Raw genomic sequence first — 18,399 nt, forward strand, 5'->3', positions numbered from 1 at the left:
GAGAAGGCTTTAGGTGAAATATAACCCAAGATAATTCCAACGAAGAGGTTGATGGATTTAAAATATCTCGTTCATGACAACATGTGAATCATGAAACATGAATTCAAATTATCAAGAATGACATAATACCACCTCCAATGATACGAAAGAAAGAATTGCACTCTGGATTACCATACGAAGAAAGCTTGAGCTTCTTAGAAAAGAATGTCGAAGAACACTTCGAGAATGAATTAAATCCCTGATGAAACATCATGTAGAACCTTCATTAAGAACTCCGGTAATAAAAGAATTATCCAAAATAATTGAATGATGAAAAGAATAAGATTGAAGCCTCGCAATGATGTAGATAGAGATCTCCGTGATAATATAATTGAAAGAGGTTGGACTCCGGGAAAAGAGAAGATGAAACAAATGAAACCGAGAGTTTGAAGGGCCTCCGGAATAAGAATTAATCATTAGGATGAAACAAGAATAAGAATTACATTATACGTATCCTTCACCAATTTAAATTGATGACAAACAACGGATTGCAAACAACTTATTCCTGTTGGAAGGATTAAGAGAGATATAGCGCAAACTTGGGAAGGTCTTCTATGAACCACCGGTAGGATTGACAACGAATAAATTGATAAGGAAGAGAACTCTTGAACGAACCACCGTTAGAATTAAAATAAACGAAGTAAAGGGATGAATCACTGGTTAGAATTAGCAAATGAATGAAGAAGCTTGAGAGAATTTAGATACAAGAGAACAAAGAGATCACGAGCTGATTGAAGATCACTAGAACGAAGGACCGGTAAGATTTGGGGAACGAGAGATGAAAGCTGAGAATGAATAAACCTGAATTGATGGACTCCGGATAACAAACTGAGAAGACTCTTGAATTACTACGGATAGGTGAAAAGAATTCTCACAATCAAACAATTATGAGAGGATGGCCTCGAATTAGAACCACGAATCTCTGTGAGAACGGAACAAGATTGAGAGAGAAACTCTTCTTCGTCTTCAAAAATCCGAGAATGATGACAAGAAACACCACTAAGAATTATTTAGACACTCTGGAAGAATCAAATGAAGAGGTTGAGCCAACGATGAAAAGAATTGTGAAAGATCTAGGAGAAAAGCATTTGACTGATGATAATTCATTCTTACGTCAAACTTCAAAAAAGAATTTGATGATAGCTCCGGGGAGATTAGAAGAGTCAGGTAAGATCCTGGGAAAAGACCTGTGGGTTAGGGCCCACTCAAAAGTTACACCATTGAAATGATTTACTTGAAAAGAGATATTGCACCGGTAGAATTAAAAGGCTTGAATGAGATAAACATCCTCAAAATAGGATTAACGGATCTTGAATGACAAGACGATCCTTCTGAGATATCTTCAGCACTCCGGAACAATTGAATAGCGAGAGGTGAATGATTAAGAATTGCACCAGCATGAGAAAACATTGAAACGAGGAAAATGATATGATCAACAAAGCTTGACTTGAAACCACCAGGGAAGAAAACGAGTGACGAACTTGAAACTCCATAAGCATCTTCATGACAATCACCGGATACGAACATGAAGGAAAAGAATGGAGAGACTTCCATCGATAAAATGATACTTGATTGAGAAATCTGAGTCCTTGAAGAAAAAGGATGGGAGGGTGGGAAAAAATAAGACAATTTGGAATGGATGAAACGAACACCGTTGAGAAGAACTGATACTTGATCTTGCGGTTGTTGAAATGACCGGATCCACTTGAAGAGAAACACGCCGGTGAAAAGAAATTGGCATGACAATCTCGATTATCATGAAGGATTGGTATTCACAACGGAGTATGAGAACACCATTTGGGGAAGGTATGGAATCAACACTTGACATTGAAGCAACTCGAATACCACAACTCAAAACAAAACAAAGGATTGGCTTGCGGAATAAGCCGGAACAAACATATGATAGAGATTTCGTCCGAAGTTTTCGTGGTGGGGCCTACACGGGCTCGATCGTACAGCACCATCATGTACAAGGCAGTGCACATGACATACGAAGCATCCCCGAGTCGGCATAGCCAAGGACTCTTTAAGAAACAACGAGATCACTGTAAAACCGACCGTGAATAGGCGGACCACTAGACATCGAACCCCAATTTCATATCATACATCTGTCGAAAAGATATCCTAAGAGCTACTAGAATTCCCACCTATGAAACTCCCGAACCTTTCCGGTTATGCAATCAGGTGTTGGGGATACAGGGGAAGCATAATATCTCACCCAAACTAGCAAATCCTACATCCAGCTGTATCCATCCATCAACACATAACCAAGAAACCTTCGGAAATCATCTACCTCAACCTTCGAAAAGCATCCGTTATACAAGTTATGGCGATACTCCCGAACTCCCGCCCCAGTACTGGGTGGCGTCGAGGTTATCTCACCAACGAACTGTATAAAAGAGATTTTCGATGTCGTCGTACTAAACTCAGGTATTCCAGAACTGCAACGATAAAATTATGACGACAACACCTCAGAGCTCAACTCCCCGGGACACTTCCACTAAACCCCTGACAGGAGGCACCAAGACAATGTTCTCATCATAAAACCATCGGAACGATTCCAAGATACCCGCGTGATCCTTAAAAATTTTAGTGAAATTTGAGAAGAGAAGAGTCAAAACTCTACGTCAGGATGCCTTACCAGAGCGATGAGGAGACTGGGAAGTAAAAAAGAATTCCTAAACTCTCCGATATATAATTCCTAAATGACTCAAAACATTTTTCTAGACACAACTCGGCCGCTAAAAACGATCAAGCAATGGGGCTCATAAGGTCGGGGAAGGCTCTGATACCAACTTATAACGCCCTCGATGCGACTATAGCTCCCACGTGTCGAGGCACGACTTAGAGACATAATCGCATTGAAGGCATATGTCGCAAGTGAGGTAATCTTCACACAACCCATGTAATACATAAGGGAAAGAGATACATAGTTGGCTTACAATCGCCACTTCACACAATTACATAAATAAACATTACACCAATCAAATACACTCATGGTCCGACTACGGAACCAAAATAAAGGAAGAACCCCAACTGCGACAAAAGGTCCCCGATCGACCCCAACTGGGCTCCACTACTGATCAACTAGAGCGAAACAACACAAAGGACAAGATCTTCATCGAGCTCCTTCTGAGCTTGGTTGCGTCATCTGCACGGACTCATCGGCACCTGCAAACTGGTTTTGGAAGTATCTGTGAGCCACGGGGACTCAGCAATCTCGCACCCTCGCGATCAAGACTATTTAAGCTTATGGGTAAGGTAAAGGTAATATGTGGAGCTGCAGCAAGCGACTAGCATATATGGTGGCTGACCTGTTCGCAAAAGAGAGCGAGAAGAGACGGCAAAGCACGATCGAGAAACTATGATCAAGAAGTGATCCTAGAACAACCTACGTCAAGCATAAGTCCAACACCGTGTTCACTTCCCGGACTCCGCCGAAAAGAGACCATCACGGTTACACACGCAGTTGACTCATTTTAATTAAGGTCAAGTTTAGGTTTTCTACAACCGAACATTAACAAATTCCCATCTGCCCATAACCGCGGGCACGGCTTTCGAAAGTTCAAATCCCTGCAGGGGTGTCCCAACTTAGCCCATGACAAGCTCTCACGGTCAACGAAGGAATAGACCTCCACCCGAGACATTCCGATCAGACTCGGTATCCCGGTACGACAAGACATTTCGACAGGGTAAAACTAAACCAGCAACACCGCCCGAATGTGCCGACAAATCCCGATAGGAGCTGCACATATCTCTTTCTCAGGGCACACTCAGATTGTCCTAGGTACGGGTAGGCCAGCCCAGAGTTGCCCCTGGTGGCCACCGGTAGCTGACAGGATGGACCAACACTCAGAGGAGCACTGGACCGGGGGGGTTAAAATAATGATGACCCTTGAGCCGGCCGACTCAAGGGAAAGAAAACGGCTAGGTGGCGAATGGTAAAACCAATGTTGGGCATTACTGGAAGAGCTTACTTAAGGCGAACTGTCAAGGGGTTCCCATTATAGCCCAACCACGTAAGGGACGCAAAATCCGGGAACATAACACCGATATGACGGAAACTAGGGCGGCAACAGTGGAACAAAACACTAGGCATAAGGCCGAGCCCTCCACCCTTTACCAAGTATATAGATGCATTAATTAAATAAGATATATAGTGATATCCCAACAAGTAAACATGGTCCAACAAAGAACAACATCTGCATGTTCCAACAAGGAACAAACTTCAATCTTCACCTGCAACTAACAACGCTATTAGAGGGGCTGAGCGAAGCGGTAACATAGCCAATCAACGGTTTGCTAGGACAAGGTGGGTTAGAGGCTTGGTTCGACAATATGGGAGGCATGATAAGCAAGTGGTGGGTATCGCAGCATAGGCATAGCAAAAGAGCGAGCAACTAAGCAAGCAAAGATAGAAGTGATTTCGAGGGTATGATCATCTTGCCTGAAATCCCGCAAGGAAGAAGAACGCGTCCATGACGAAGACAAACGGACGACGTTGAACGGATCCTCACAAACGCGACGTTATCGGAACCAACCCGAAGAAGCAACACCGGAAAGAAGCAAACAATCATGGTAAACAACCACCACATAATCATGGCATGATGCACAACCAAGTATGATGCATGTCCGGTTTAAATATGCATGGCATGGCAAAGTGCACAAACAATCCTACAAATTAAGTGGAGCTCATTATGCAACTTCGTTGCATATTGACGAAACACCACATTCAAGTTATTTAGTTCGATCTCGTTTATGTACCCAACAATATTAAATGTTGATTAACATGGCAAGAGGGTGAAGCAAAGTAAAACTAGCTATCTAGTCAAGGTTAAATGAGGCCGGAAGCAACGAACAACAATTCCGGAAACTCCTCATGAGCATATTATAGATTTGGTACTGTTCTGACCTAAACACAATTTTAGGGTTGTTAAACATGCAAAGTAAGGCCACCATGATAAACTAGGCAAAATTCTACCCCAATTACATATAAAGTTTATTAAATTCAGAGTTACGGTTATTTAGTTATGAAATAAATCATTTTAGCATGGTATAGGAGAAAATTTAAGCAAACAACATTTTTAACATGGATGAAAGTTGCATATTATTAATCTACACAAAATTCTGAGCAAGTTTCATATATAAAACATTTTAATCCGATGCACGGTTAGTGAGTTATTAAATGCATGAACTAGGGGGACTATTCTGCAAAAACGGCAAACTCTGGATAAATAGGAAAATCCCAGGCGCTGAAAAAAAACATGACATGGGCCGAAACTGTTGGGCCATATGCACAGGAGACTGGGGGGAGGGGCTGCTCACCCACGGGCCATGGCCCAGGTCAGGGGAGAGGTAGGCCGAGGCGGATGGGCCGGCGCTGGGGCCCCTGAGCGTGAGGGGAGACGCCCACGAGCGGGTCGTCGGTCTCCTCCTGCCGAGGGACATCGCTGGAGCTCCGAGAGTGGACGGTGGCGGCGCCGGTCACCGGAAGGAGGCCGGGACGGCGGAAATGGTCGGATCCGGTGCGGGGGATCCAGATCTGGTCGGCTGCTTGCTGCAACGGAGAGAGAGGGACGGTGAAGAGAGGAAAAGAGAGAAGAAGAGAGAGAGAAGGAAACAAGGAGGAGCACAGGGTCGACCTGAGGTCGCCGTCGGTGTCTCCTGTCTCCGGACAGGCGCGGTGAAGGGCACAACGATGGGTGGCGGGGTGGAGGAAGAAGGTGAGGTAGGCGGGTCCGGGGCGGCGACGTGGTGGCGGGGCGTTCTGGCGAGGCGGCGGCGAAGTCCGGCGAGCGATGCGCTCGTCGGCAGTGGGGCGAAGGGCGGCGGCGCGGGGGCTCGGTGGCGAACGCGGCTACGAGGAAAGGCAGGCGGGGCGCGGGCGACTCGGGCCCGGGGAGGGCCGGATCTGGGCTCCTCCGGGCCCCGACGAAGTGGGGCGCGGGGAGGACATGTGGCGCGCGCGGGTTGGATGCGGGAGGCGGCGGCGATGACGTGGCGGCCTCTCATTGGACGGGCGACGTGGCTGGATGGGGTGGACATGTCCGGCCGTCCGGCGGACGTGTCCGGCGGCGCAAGGAGGACGAAGATAGGGTTAGATCTGCGCGAGGATTTCGGAGGGAGACACATATTTATAGGTAAAGGGAGCTAGGAGAGTCCAAATGAGGTGCGGTTTTCGACCACGCGATCGTGGTCGAACGACCGAGATGATGGAGAGGTCTTAGATGGGTTTTGGGCCAAATTGAAAGGGTGTTGGGCTGCAACACACACGAGGCCTTCTCGGTCCCTCGGTTAACCGTTGGAGTATCAAACGAAGTCCAAATGGTACGAAACTTGACAGGCGGTCTACCGGTGGTAAACCAAGGCCGCTTGGCAAGTCTCGGTCCAATCCGGAAATGTTTAACCCCCACACAAGAAAGAAAGGTAGAAATGACCACCGGAGGAGAACGAAGCACCGGAATGCAAAACGGACAACGGGGAAAAAGCTCGGAAGCATGAGACGAACACGTATGCAAATGAAATGCGCATGATGACATGATATGCAATGCATGACACGCAAGCAATGACAAGGCAACAATAGCGAATAACTGAACGACACCTGGCACATCGGTCTCGGGGCGTTACACTCCTACTGAGATTGAAGCCTTTCGCATTATTGAGATAGTTCGCATACAAAATAAATATCTCACTTGTGAAAATATTCTGCATCAAGAGCACATCACCCACCTCCGGAGCGTCATCCGTCGATTGGAGAATCTCTTGATCCTTAAGGACAGAATCGCTTCATCAGCACCATCATCTTCTTCACCGCCAAAAGAGAATTGAGTACCGGTATGGGCACTCCCCTTGGCTTCCGCCAAGCTTGGGGGTGGTGCCCCGGTTTCGTATCATCCCACTATCATTTTGCTTTTATTTAATTTTGTTCAATCTTTTTCTTTTGATGAATAAAAGTTTAGTTCGATCCTTTCTTCTTTGAGAGTTTGCTTAGTGATCTATCCTTGTAATCGTGTGCAAGTATATAATAAATTTTAGCATGATTTTTTGCTTTCTTTACTTTTATATTGCAAATAAAAGAAAAGAAATAAGAAAGTAAATAAATAAAAGAAATGAAATAAATTAATAACATTATATACTAATCCTATGGTAGGTGATGGCACCACATACAGAAAAGTAGAAGTAGAAAATGTTACTAGAGATTGACAAACATAGCATTAGTCAATGATGCAACTCATAAAAGAATTAATAAGGGAAGAGAAGATTCACATATAAATATGCTATCCTAGAAATCTTTTGTGATTGCGAGCCCTCATCAAAATATTATATGCCAAAATTGCTGTCGTTGGACAAGGAAGACAACTTAATGATTTATGTTTGTTCATATTCACATAGAAGTCATACTGTCATAGATCCTTTAACATGTGGTGCTTGCCCCTATCTTTGCTAGCCAAAAACTCCGCACTAAGTAGAGATACTACTTGTGCATCCAAAAACCCTTAAACCCAAATCCTATTTTCAAGTGTCCACCATACCTACCTAGCGATTGAGCAAGATCCCTCAAGTAAGTTGTCATCGGTGCAAAAAGGCAATAAAAATTGCTTCTAAAAGTGTGAGATCATTTAGTGTAAGAGAAAATTGAGCATTGCACGAACTTGTGATGGTGAAGAATAAAAGCGACAGACTGCATAATAAAGGTCGCTATCACAAGGGGCAATGTAACGTGACGTTCTTTTGCACTAAGGGATTGAGCATACAAACGAATAAGCGCACGGGCAACCTCTGCTTCCCTCTGCGAAGGGCCTATCTTTTACTTTTATGTATTTACTTTTATGCAAGAGTCAAAGTTTTTCTCTCTATTCCTTTTATTTGTCTGATTCGCAAGCATCATGTGGTGAGGAAAGATCTAGGCACATATGTCTAGTTGAATATGGGTGGCATGAGTTATTATTGTTGATATCACCCTTGAGGTGAGTATGCTGGGAGGCGAAACCATAGGCCCCTAACTTTCTATGTGTCCGGTTGAAACGTTTTGCTCATGTGTACAAGGTGACTGTTAGCAATCATAGGAGACTATATGATGGTTGAGTATGTGAACTTGCCTAAAGTCTCCGACACGTGGCTCTTCCTGAAAAGATGATGAATTGTAGTTGCCAAGTTGACTGAGAACGTAGTTTGTTGGTTTCTAATAGAGTTTTTGCTTTATACTTCGATTGTGTGATGAACTATTACTTATTCATGAGAAGTATATGATGAAAGTTCTATGATAAAAGTCCTATGTTTAATTTTGTTGCTGTTATAATAATCAACATGATGCCTCTATGTCCGTATTTTGTTTTTATCGACACCTCCCTCTCAAAGCATGTGGACATGTTTTTCGATTTCTATTTTCGCTTGAGACAAGCGAGGTCTAAGCTTGGGGGAGTTGATACGTCCATTTTTCAACATATTTTCTTAATGTTATTTACAATGTTTTTATCCATAATAATGCTTTTTGGTGTAACTCTAATGCCTTTTCTATCATAATTTGCAAGGTACACGCCAAGGGGGAGAATTTTGGCAGCTCGCAATCTAGACCTGGAAAAGCTACGTCAGGCCACCTATTATGCACAACTCCAAACAAGCTAAACATTCATGGAGAATTTTTATGGATTATTTAAGAATTATTGGAGCAAATAACTACCAGAGGGGGCCTACTAGGTGGGCACAACCCACCTGGGCGCGCCAGGGAGCCCAGGCACACCCTGGTGGGTTGTGCCCTCCTCGGCCCACCCCCGGTGCCCATCTTTTGGTATATAAGTCATTTTGACCTAGAAAAATAAGGAGAGGACTTTCAGGACGGAGCGTCGCCGTCTCGAGGCGGAACTTGGGCAGGAGCACTTTTGCCCTCCGGCAGAGCGATTCCGCCGGGGGAACTTCCCTCCCGGAAGGGGAAATCATCGTCATCATCATCACCAACAACTCTCCCATCTTGGGGAGGGCAATCTTCATCAACGTATTCAACAACACCATCTCCTCTCAAACCCTAGTTCATCTCTTGTGTAAAATCTTGTTACCGGGATTATAGATTGGTGCTTGTGGATGACTAGTAGTGTTGATTACATCTTGTACTTGATTAATATATGGTTTATTTGGTGGAAGATTATATGTTCAGATCCAATATGCTATTTAATACTCCTCTGATCATGAGAATGTTTATCATTTGTGACTAGTTACCTTTGTTCTTGAGGTCACGGGAGAAATCATATTTGTAAGTAATCATGTGAATTTGATATGTGTTCGATATTTTGATAGTATGTATGTTGTGATTCCCTTAGTGGTGTCATGTGAACGTCGACTACATGACACTTCACCATATTTGGGCCCAAGGGAATGCACTGTGGAGTAGCAATGAGATGTTGGGTTGCGAGAGTGATAGAAACTTAAACCCCAGTTTATGCGCTATTCCGTAAGGGACCGATTGGATCCAAAAGTGTAATGCGATGCTTAGAATTTATTCTTAATACTTTTCTCTTAGTTGTGGATGCTTGTGGGAGGGTTAATCATAAGTAGGAAGTTTTTTCAAGTAAGAACAGCACCTAAGCACCAGTCCACCCACATATCAAATTATCAAAGTAGTGAACACAAATTAAACCAACATGATGAAAGTGACTAGATGAAATTCCCGTGTACCCTCAAGAACTCTTTGCTTATCATAAGAGACCGTTTTGGCCTGTCCTTTGGCTCAAAAGGATTGGGCTACCTTGCTGCACTTTTGTTACTATTATCGTTACTTGCTCGTTACAAATTATCTTGCTATCAAACTACTCTACTACTTACGATTTCAGCACTTGCAGACATTAACTTGCTGAAAACCACTTGTCATTTCCTTCTGCTCCTCGTTGGGTTCAACACTCTTACTTATCGAAAAGAGCTACAATTGATCCCCTATACTTGTGGGTCATCAAGTATGTTGGGAGGCGAAACCATAAGCCCCTATCTTTCTATGTGTCCGGTTGAAACGTTTTGCTCATGTGTACGCGGTGAGTGTTAGCAATCATAGAAGACTATATGATGGTTGAGTATGTGGACTTTCCTGAAGGCTCCAACATGTGACCCTTCCTCAAAAGATGAGGAATTGTAGTTGCAAAGTTGACTGAGTGCATAGTTTGTTGGTTTCTAATAGAGTTTTTGCTTTATACATCGATTGTGTGATGAACTATTACTTATTCATGAGAAGCATATGATAAAATTTCAATGCTAAAAGTCCTATGTTTAATTTCGTTGCTGTTATAATAATCAACATGACGCTTCTATGTCTGTATTTTGTTTTTATCGACACCTATCTCTCAAAGCATGTGGACATGTTTTTCGATTTTGGTTTTTGCTTGAGGACAAGCGAGGCGGCACTTGGGCAGGAGCACTTTTGCCCTCCGGCGGAGCGATTCCGTCGGGGGAACTTCCCTCCCGAAGGGGGAAATCATCGTCATCATCACCACCAACAACTCTCCCATCTTGGAGAGGGCAATCTCCATCAACATTTTCAACAGCACCATCTTCTCTCAAACCCTAGTTCATCTCTTGTGTTCAATATTGTTACCGGAACTATAGATTGGTGCTTGTGGGTGACTAGTAGTGTTGATTACATCTTGTAGTTGATTACTATATGGTTTATTTGGTGGAAGATTATATGTTCAGATCCAATATGCTATTTAATACTCCTCCAATCATGAGCATGTTTATCATTTGTGAGTATTTACCTTTGTTTTTGAGGTCACGGGAGAAATCATGTTGCAACTAATCATGTGAATTCGATATGTAATCGATATTTTGATAGTATGTATGTTGTGATTCCCTTAGTGGTGTCATGTGAACATCGACTACATGACACTTCACCATATTTGGGCCTAAGGGAATGCATTGTGGAATAGCAATTAGATGATGGGTTGCGAGAGTGACAGAAACTTAAACCCTAGTTTATGCGCTATTCCATAAGGGACTGATTGGATCCAAAAGTTTAATGCTATGGTTAGAATTTATTCTTAATACTTTTCTCATAGTTGCGGATGCTTGCGGGAGGGTTAATCATAAGTACATCACCTAAGCACCGGTCCGCCCACATATCAAATTATCAAAGTAGCGAACACGAATTAACCCAACATGATGAAAGTGACTAAATGAAATTCCCGTGTACCCTCAAGAACGCTTTGCTTATCATAAGGGACCGTTTTGGCCTGTCCTTTGCCTATAATTAGTCCCCTATACTTGTGGGCCATCAGTGCAGCATCCTCTTCCTCATCAGGCTTTTCCATCATGGAAAGCTTTTCAATCACTCTAGCGATGGTCTTCTTGACACTTTCCTTTCTCTTCTTGCCTCCAGCAGCCTCTTCTTTTGTGGACTTCAGATATTCAAGAGTTGAGGCCCTGGCTTTTGACATTGGCACCCTCTTGGCGGGGGCCTTCTTGTGCATCCCTGGCTTAATGCTAGTACCAACAACAACAACAACTTGTTCGTTCTTGATCACTTTCTTCTTGGAAGAGACCTCCTCTTCAACCACAAAATCTTCATCTTCTGAATCTAAATTCTTCTTCCTCCTTGTCCTTATCACAGCCTTAGGCGGGTTGCTTGGGGTGCTTTTGCTTCCATCATCAGAAGTGTTGTTTGAGGTACTAGTGCCCTAACTGAGATTCTGGTGCTCCTCTGACCTGTTCTGGCTGTCACTCTAATCTGACATGGCTGAAACTTTCCCTGTGAACAGATGGGTATAGGTAGAGTAGATGAGCATCACAAAGTACAGCAATTTTGGCAAAAGGAATTAGTCAAAAACTTAGTTTTAGTTTTCTACAGAAGGCATTTTGGAGCTACCGATATTACAAACTCAGTGACACTGAAGCAACTTTAGAGTCTAAACATGTGAAATCGGTCAGACCGAGACACGGTTCGGTGACTCCGAGATGCTATGGTTTCACAAAGAAATGAACTCAATCACACTAATTTGTATGTTTCGGTCAGACCAAAAAACACTTGTGCTATGGCCTGAGCCAAATTAGTGAGACTGAAATCCTAATATCGGTTGGTCCGAGATGAGTTCGGCAGAAACCTAAACCTAAATTTTTGCATCAAATCTAATCTAACGGAGTTTGAAGTGGATAGAGTAAGTCTCAATTGTGGCAAGAATATAGGCATTGATCTTTGTGCTCTGAATCGGAGTGGGGAAGGCATAAAGAGATGAGTTCATACCCTAACTTGGTAATGAACTTGCTACGGTGACAACGGCGGTGAAGATTCCCGTTGACGGCGGTAAAAACCAGCGGCGGGAGGACGTGGGTGATGAGGAGATGATCCGGAGACCTCGATTCAGCAGAGCTGGACAGGCGCGGGCGAAGCATTTGGAGGAATTTCCAAATTTTCAGCCCGTGGGTATATATATATCTAGAATCTATCGGTGTGACCAAGTGGAACGACTCGGTGGCACCGAGATGCAGAATCGCAAGCGGTTGCTGCAACTCTATGTGACCGAAAGGTTCAAATAGGTTGCACCGAGATTAAAAACTAGATCAACTTAATGAACTCGGTGTGACCGAATGGGATGGATTGGTCAAACCGAAGTGCACTAAGAAGTATTGGAAGTTAAGCCCTTGACGGATCGGTGGCTCCGAGTGCTCCTCACCCGGAGTGTCCGAATTCGACTTGATCAAACTTTGTGATGCAGCATGAATAGAGTTTGAGACGAGAAAAGCATAGATAGCTAGAGGGAGTAATTAGGCATTCTTGTCCATCCATTTGGCAAAAAGAAAAGGCAAACAAACAAAGCAACAAATGGATGTCCTTGAATGAGAAAAATATGCAGCCAACATGCTCACACAATAAGATAGCAAATGAAATGTGTGGCAAACCATGCACAAATACTCTAGCATATATCAAGCAATTGGTGATGACTAGGTCATCTATATATGAGTATATTGATTGTGGAGTCAAATGAGAACATTTGATCATAGGTCATACTCATCGTTTAAGCACAAGTGGGGTTACCACTTTTACATAAAGCATTGTTGTGTTCAAACCATTTGAGTTGCTTTAGCTCAATTCTTAGAGCAAAGCTCCCCCTAGATGTGATATCCCCCCTAAGAGGGATGACCTAACCTTGGGTTTTGTCAATGATGACTTCATGTAGGTGTTTAAGATTAGATGATCAATGTTGATGTATATCATTTGGAGCAATCCATTGGAGTGAGCAGCACTTTCAATACCTACATGGGTTAGTCCCACAAGGAACACACAACGATATCCATAGACATAGAGGGAAATTCAGACATGATGTTATCCATGAAAGCATTAGGTTACCTTGTCCCTTGTCTTACCAAAAAGAGGGTTTGTGACTCCTTGAACTAGTGCAAAATGTGGTAGTTGATTGCACTTGTCCTTGCCAAATGAATATGAGTGAAGTTTATTGGCAGAGTCACCCTCAAGAACTCTCTACTTCTTGTTCTTCGGTATCCACATCATCTTGATGGGAATCCTTGGAAATGTAGTCATATTTGATGAAGTAGAACTTGATGTAGTCTTGGGAACCCACTTGACCAAGGCCTTAGGATCTTTTTCAAATGCATCAATCTCCTCTTGAAGCTTGTCCTTTCCTTTTAGCTTGTGGTCTTGTGGTGGAAGATCATCTTGAGTGTGTGTGTTCCCTTGAAAGAAGTGGTGTCATACTTCTCTTGTTGAGGAACAAACTTCATCTTGGGGTATTGATCTTCTTTCCACTCAACTCCATTGGCATTCAACTTGCATTCAAAACCAACACCTTGATTCTTCTGGTGCCTTCCTTGCTTGCGTACAATTTCCTCAAATTGTTTACTTCCGGCAAGGCTCTTGTAAACACATTTCTCTATAATTCCCTTCAATAAGCTATTTTCTTGCTCAAGTGTAACTTGGCTAAGAGAATCATTAGCGGAATCAAGAGAACTACTAGAAGCAACAATATTGGATTTAACACGATTATTGTTACTATTACAAGAAGAATCTTTCTTGCTCTTGTTGCTAGATTTTACTTGTGGCATTTAAGTAGACAAGAGTAAACGCTTGGCAATGTAACAAGAACTTCTCTTACGAAGATCATCATTGATTGCTTTTAATAACCCATGCTCTTGCTCTAGATTGAGCTTTTCAAAGCGTAGATTACCATGAGTCTTTAAACGCTCTTGTTGATCCCCTAAGGTAGTTTCATGAACTAACTTAAGAGTGTTTAGTTCTTTAGTTAGACGCTCAATCCCCTCCTTATCATCGTCATTTGTTTTATCTTGATTAGCATGATTAACAACAATTTCATCATAGTTTTCATCACTAGAGTTGTCAACAAGTAAATCATCATCACCTAGCAAATCATCTTCATCAATATTGAAATCAACATACTCGGGGTGTGATACCTTGGGGCCTTTAGCCATGAAGCATCTTCCAATCCCTTCATTTGGTGAATCAAATATGTCATAGGAGTTGGATGACACAAGTGGAAGACTGGCAACACCTTCATCTTGAGTATATTTGGAGTCGGAGTGATAGCTTCTCTCGGAGTAGTTGTTGGACTCGGAACCGGATACCCATTCGCCAACACGAGCTTGATGTCTTCATCTTGTGTATATCTTTTATGACTTGTCCTTCCCTTCTGAATCCTTTCTTCTGCGAGAGGGTCTTCATTCATAACGATCATCTCTACTCCTCCTCTCTCTTGGTGGTGATTCCTCTCTTTTGCTTCTCCTTTTATGTGAGTCTTCTCTTCTTTTGTAGGGAGCCGTACACTCACTAGAGTAGCGTCCGGGTCTTCCACAATTGTCGCAATTGTGATCACGACTAGAAGATCTTTTGTCATTGTAGGACCTTGACTTGGAACTTCTTTCCTTGCTTCTACTCTTGTAGGACTTGTTGAAGTTCTTCACCATTAGGCTCAATTCCTCATTGAAGACTTGTTTCTCACTTGATGTTGTAGGAGCATCACATGAAGCTTTGTAAGCAGCACTAGACTTGTTGTGAAGCTCTTCTTTATCCTTGAGTGAAATCTCATGAGCAACAATTCTACCAATGACTTTCGTTAGCTTGAGATCTTTTTAATCGGGCATCATTTGGATCAAAGTGCACACGGTATCATATTTTCCATCCAAGGCTCTTAGGATTTTCTTGATGATGAATCTGCCGGCCATCTCTTCACTTCCAAAACCGGCAATCTCATTTGTGATGAGAGCAAGCCTAGAGTACATTTCGGTGACACTTTCACCATCCTCCATTTTGAACTTGTCAAGTTGACTTTAAAGCACATCCAATTTGGATTCCTTGATGGACTCGGTACCTTCGTGCATATCAATCAAAGTATCCCAAATCTCCTTTGCATTCTCAAGATGGTTGATTTTGTAGAATTCTTCAGGGCACATCCCGTTGAAGAGGATATCGCAAGCTTGAGCATTGTATTGCAATATCTTCAATTCTTCCATGGTTGCTTCATGATTTGTTTTTTTCCATCAAAGAATTCACCTTGCAATCCAATACACACAATAGCCCAAATGGCGGGGTTATGTCCAAGAATATGCATTTTCATCTTATGCTTCCAACTAGAAAAATTAGTACCATCAAAGTAAGGACCTCTACGGTTGTAATTTCCCTCGCTAGATGCCATACTATCCTAGGTTGTGAAACCATGGCTATGATCAACAAAGCTGTGGAAATCAAGGAAAATGGAGACCAATGCTCTGATACCATTTGTAGGATCGAAATTAGGTCTAAAGGGGGGTGATTAGACTACTTGACCAAATAAAAATCTAGCATTTTCCCAATTTTAAGTCTTGGCAGATTTTAACAACTTAGCACAAGTCAAGCAATCAACCTACACATGCAATACTAAGAGTATAGCAGCGGAATGTAAAACATTGCATATGAAGGTAAGGGGAGGGGTTTGGAAAGGCAAATGCAATGTAGACACGGAGATTTATGGTGTGGTTCCGATAGGTGGTGCTATCGTACATCCACGTTGGTGGAGACTTCAACCCACGAAGGGTAACGGTTACGCGAGTCCACAGAGGGCTCCACCCATGAAGGGTCCACGAAGAAGCAACCTTGTCTGTCCCACCATGGCCATCGCCCATGAAGGACATGCCTCACTTGGGTAGATCTTCATGAAGTAGGCGATCTCCTTGCCCTTACAACCTTGGTTCATCTCCACAATCTTGACGGAGCCTCCCAAGTGACACCTAACCAATCTAGGAGACGCCACTCTCCAAAAGGTAATAGATGGTGTGTTGATGATGAACTCCTTGCTCTTGTGCTTCAAATTATAGTCTCCCCAACACCAACTCTCTCACACAGATTTGGCTATGGTGGAAAGATGATTTGAGTGGAAAGCAACTTGGGGAAGGCTAGAGATCAAGATTCTTGTGCTTGGATTGGAATGTCTTGGTCTCAACACATGAGTAGGTGGTTCTCTCTCATGAAATGAGTAGTGGAAGTGTAGGAATGTCCTGATGGCTCTCTCTTGAATAGAGAAGGGGGTGGAGGGGTATATATAGCCTCCACACAAAATCTAACCGTTACACACAATTGAGCCAACTCGGTCAGACCGAATAAGTGAACTCGGTGAGACCGATTCAGTTCAAAATGTGAACATTACGATTCTCGGTGGGACCGACATGATCTACTCGGTGGGACCGATGAGCTAGGGTTAGAGCAAAACCTCATCTCTATTTGACCGATTACATGAACTTGGTGAGACTGATTTCAGTAATAAGCAAACGGAGAGTTGGTCAGGCAAACTTGGTGGGACCGATCGCTCCTTTAGGTGATATTGAAATGTTGCGAAGGGGAAACAGAGAGTTTGCACTGCGAGCTCGATGGGACCGATCGCTCATCTCGGTTTGACCTTACGAAGGGAAATAGAGAGTTTGCAATACCATCTCAGTGAGACCAAGATCCCTATCAGTGAGATCGAACTGATTAGGGTTTCTAGCTATGGCTATGTCAAGTGAACTCGGTGGCGCCGGATAGACCATATTGGTGGGGCCGAGTTTGACTTTAGGTTTAGGACATATTTGGATTTGAGAAAGTGGTTGAGGGTTTTGGAGCATGTCACTAAGCATTTTAACCAAGTAGACCATTAAGCAACACCTCATCCCCTTTTAATAGTATTGGCTTTTCCTATAGACTCAATGTGATCTTGGATCACTAAAATAGAAATGAAGAGTCTTGAGCTTTTGCAAATATTTGTCCTTAGCATTTTGAGGGGTCGACATCTCTAGTCCATGCCATGACAATCATTGAACTTTCTGAAATAATCATCTTGAATGGATATTAGTCCAATGAGCTATATGTTGTATGAATTACCAAAACCACTCGGGGATTAGTTGCACTTCCAGCGCAGCTCTTCAGCTTTCTCCTTTAGTTGTTGATCAACTGCGTCCATGGATTTGCGCTCCGCCTGAGCTTGCTTCCGCCTCTTGCCATACCTATCCTGGATGCCCTTGAACCCGATGGCCATGGCCTACAAGAAGGTGAAGTATTCTTGTTCATAGGCGATGTCATCAGCGTGTGTAGACTTCTGGGCCAAGGAGAGCAGGATTTGCGCAATTTCTTCAACAAAAATTTAGCCCCACAGCTCCAGATGAGCTGGGGGCTCCAAGTCCATGTTGAGGGACACCCAATCTTGTATTGCTTGACGGGTTCTGCGAGGTGGCAGCTGCTGGTGTTTGCTTGGTGAGGGCTGGAGTGACGTTTGCAACAGGTGCTTCATCCACGTTCATCTTGGTGGGATTAGACCGGCTGCTGTCGGGCTCCTCTAGCTCTGTGGGGGCTTCATGGAGGTTCCTGACAATATGCTCATCATCTTCTATCGGTCAATCTCGGTAGCCTCCTCAACAACAGCCTTCACAATATTGGACACTTCTCAAAGACCTCACACTGGTGCGCGTCAGTCCTAAACAAACAGTTTTTAACCCCTTTCCGCGACGGCATTCGGAACCGTCACCAAGTGAGTGTGGGCGACAGGGCGTCCTTCCCACACGACCCAAAAACCGTTGGGGATATGCCCTCCTGGCACACACGCTCGGCAAAATGAGGTTGTGTGCGACCGGCGAGCACTCAAATACACAAATATGTACAGTAGTGCTAAAAATACAATTGTACAGGCAAAATCATTTCCAGTCGTAAGTACATCCCACACAGCCAGTCACCAATAAATGTTTCTGTTCTTATATACATCCCACACAGTCACTACAAGGAAAACGTTTGCGCAAGGTGGCATAACGCAAACAGTTTTGAAGAGAATGTCGTGTGTGATTGTTCATTGATCCAACATGGTTTATTCCTAGAAACTGTGTGCGTTGCGTGAGGTCATAGCCCACGGTGGTTTC

The sequence above is a fragment of the Triticum urartu genome, chromosome 4, assembly GCF_003073215.2.
Source record: "Triticum urartu cultivar G1812 chromosome 4, Tu2.1, whole genome shotgun sequence".
Lineage (NCBI taxonomy): Eukaryota > Viridiplantae > Streptophyta > Magnoliopsida > Poales > Poaceae > Triticum > Triticum urartu.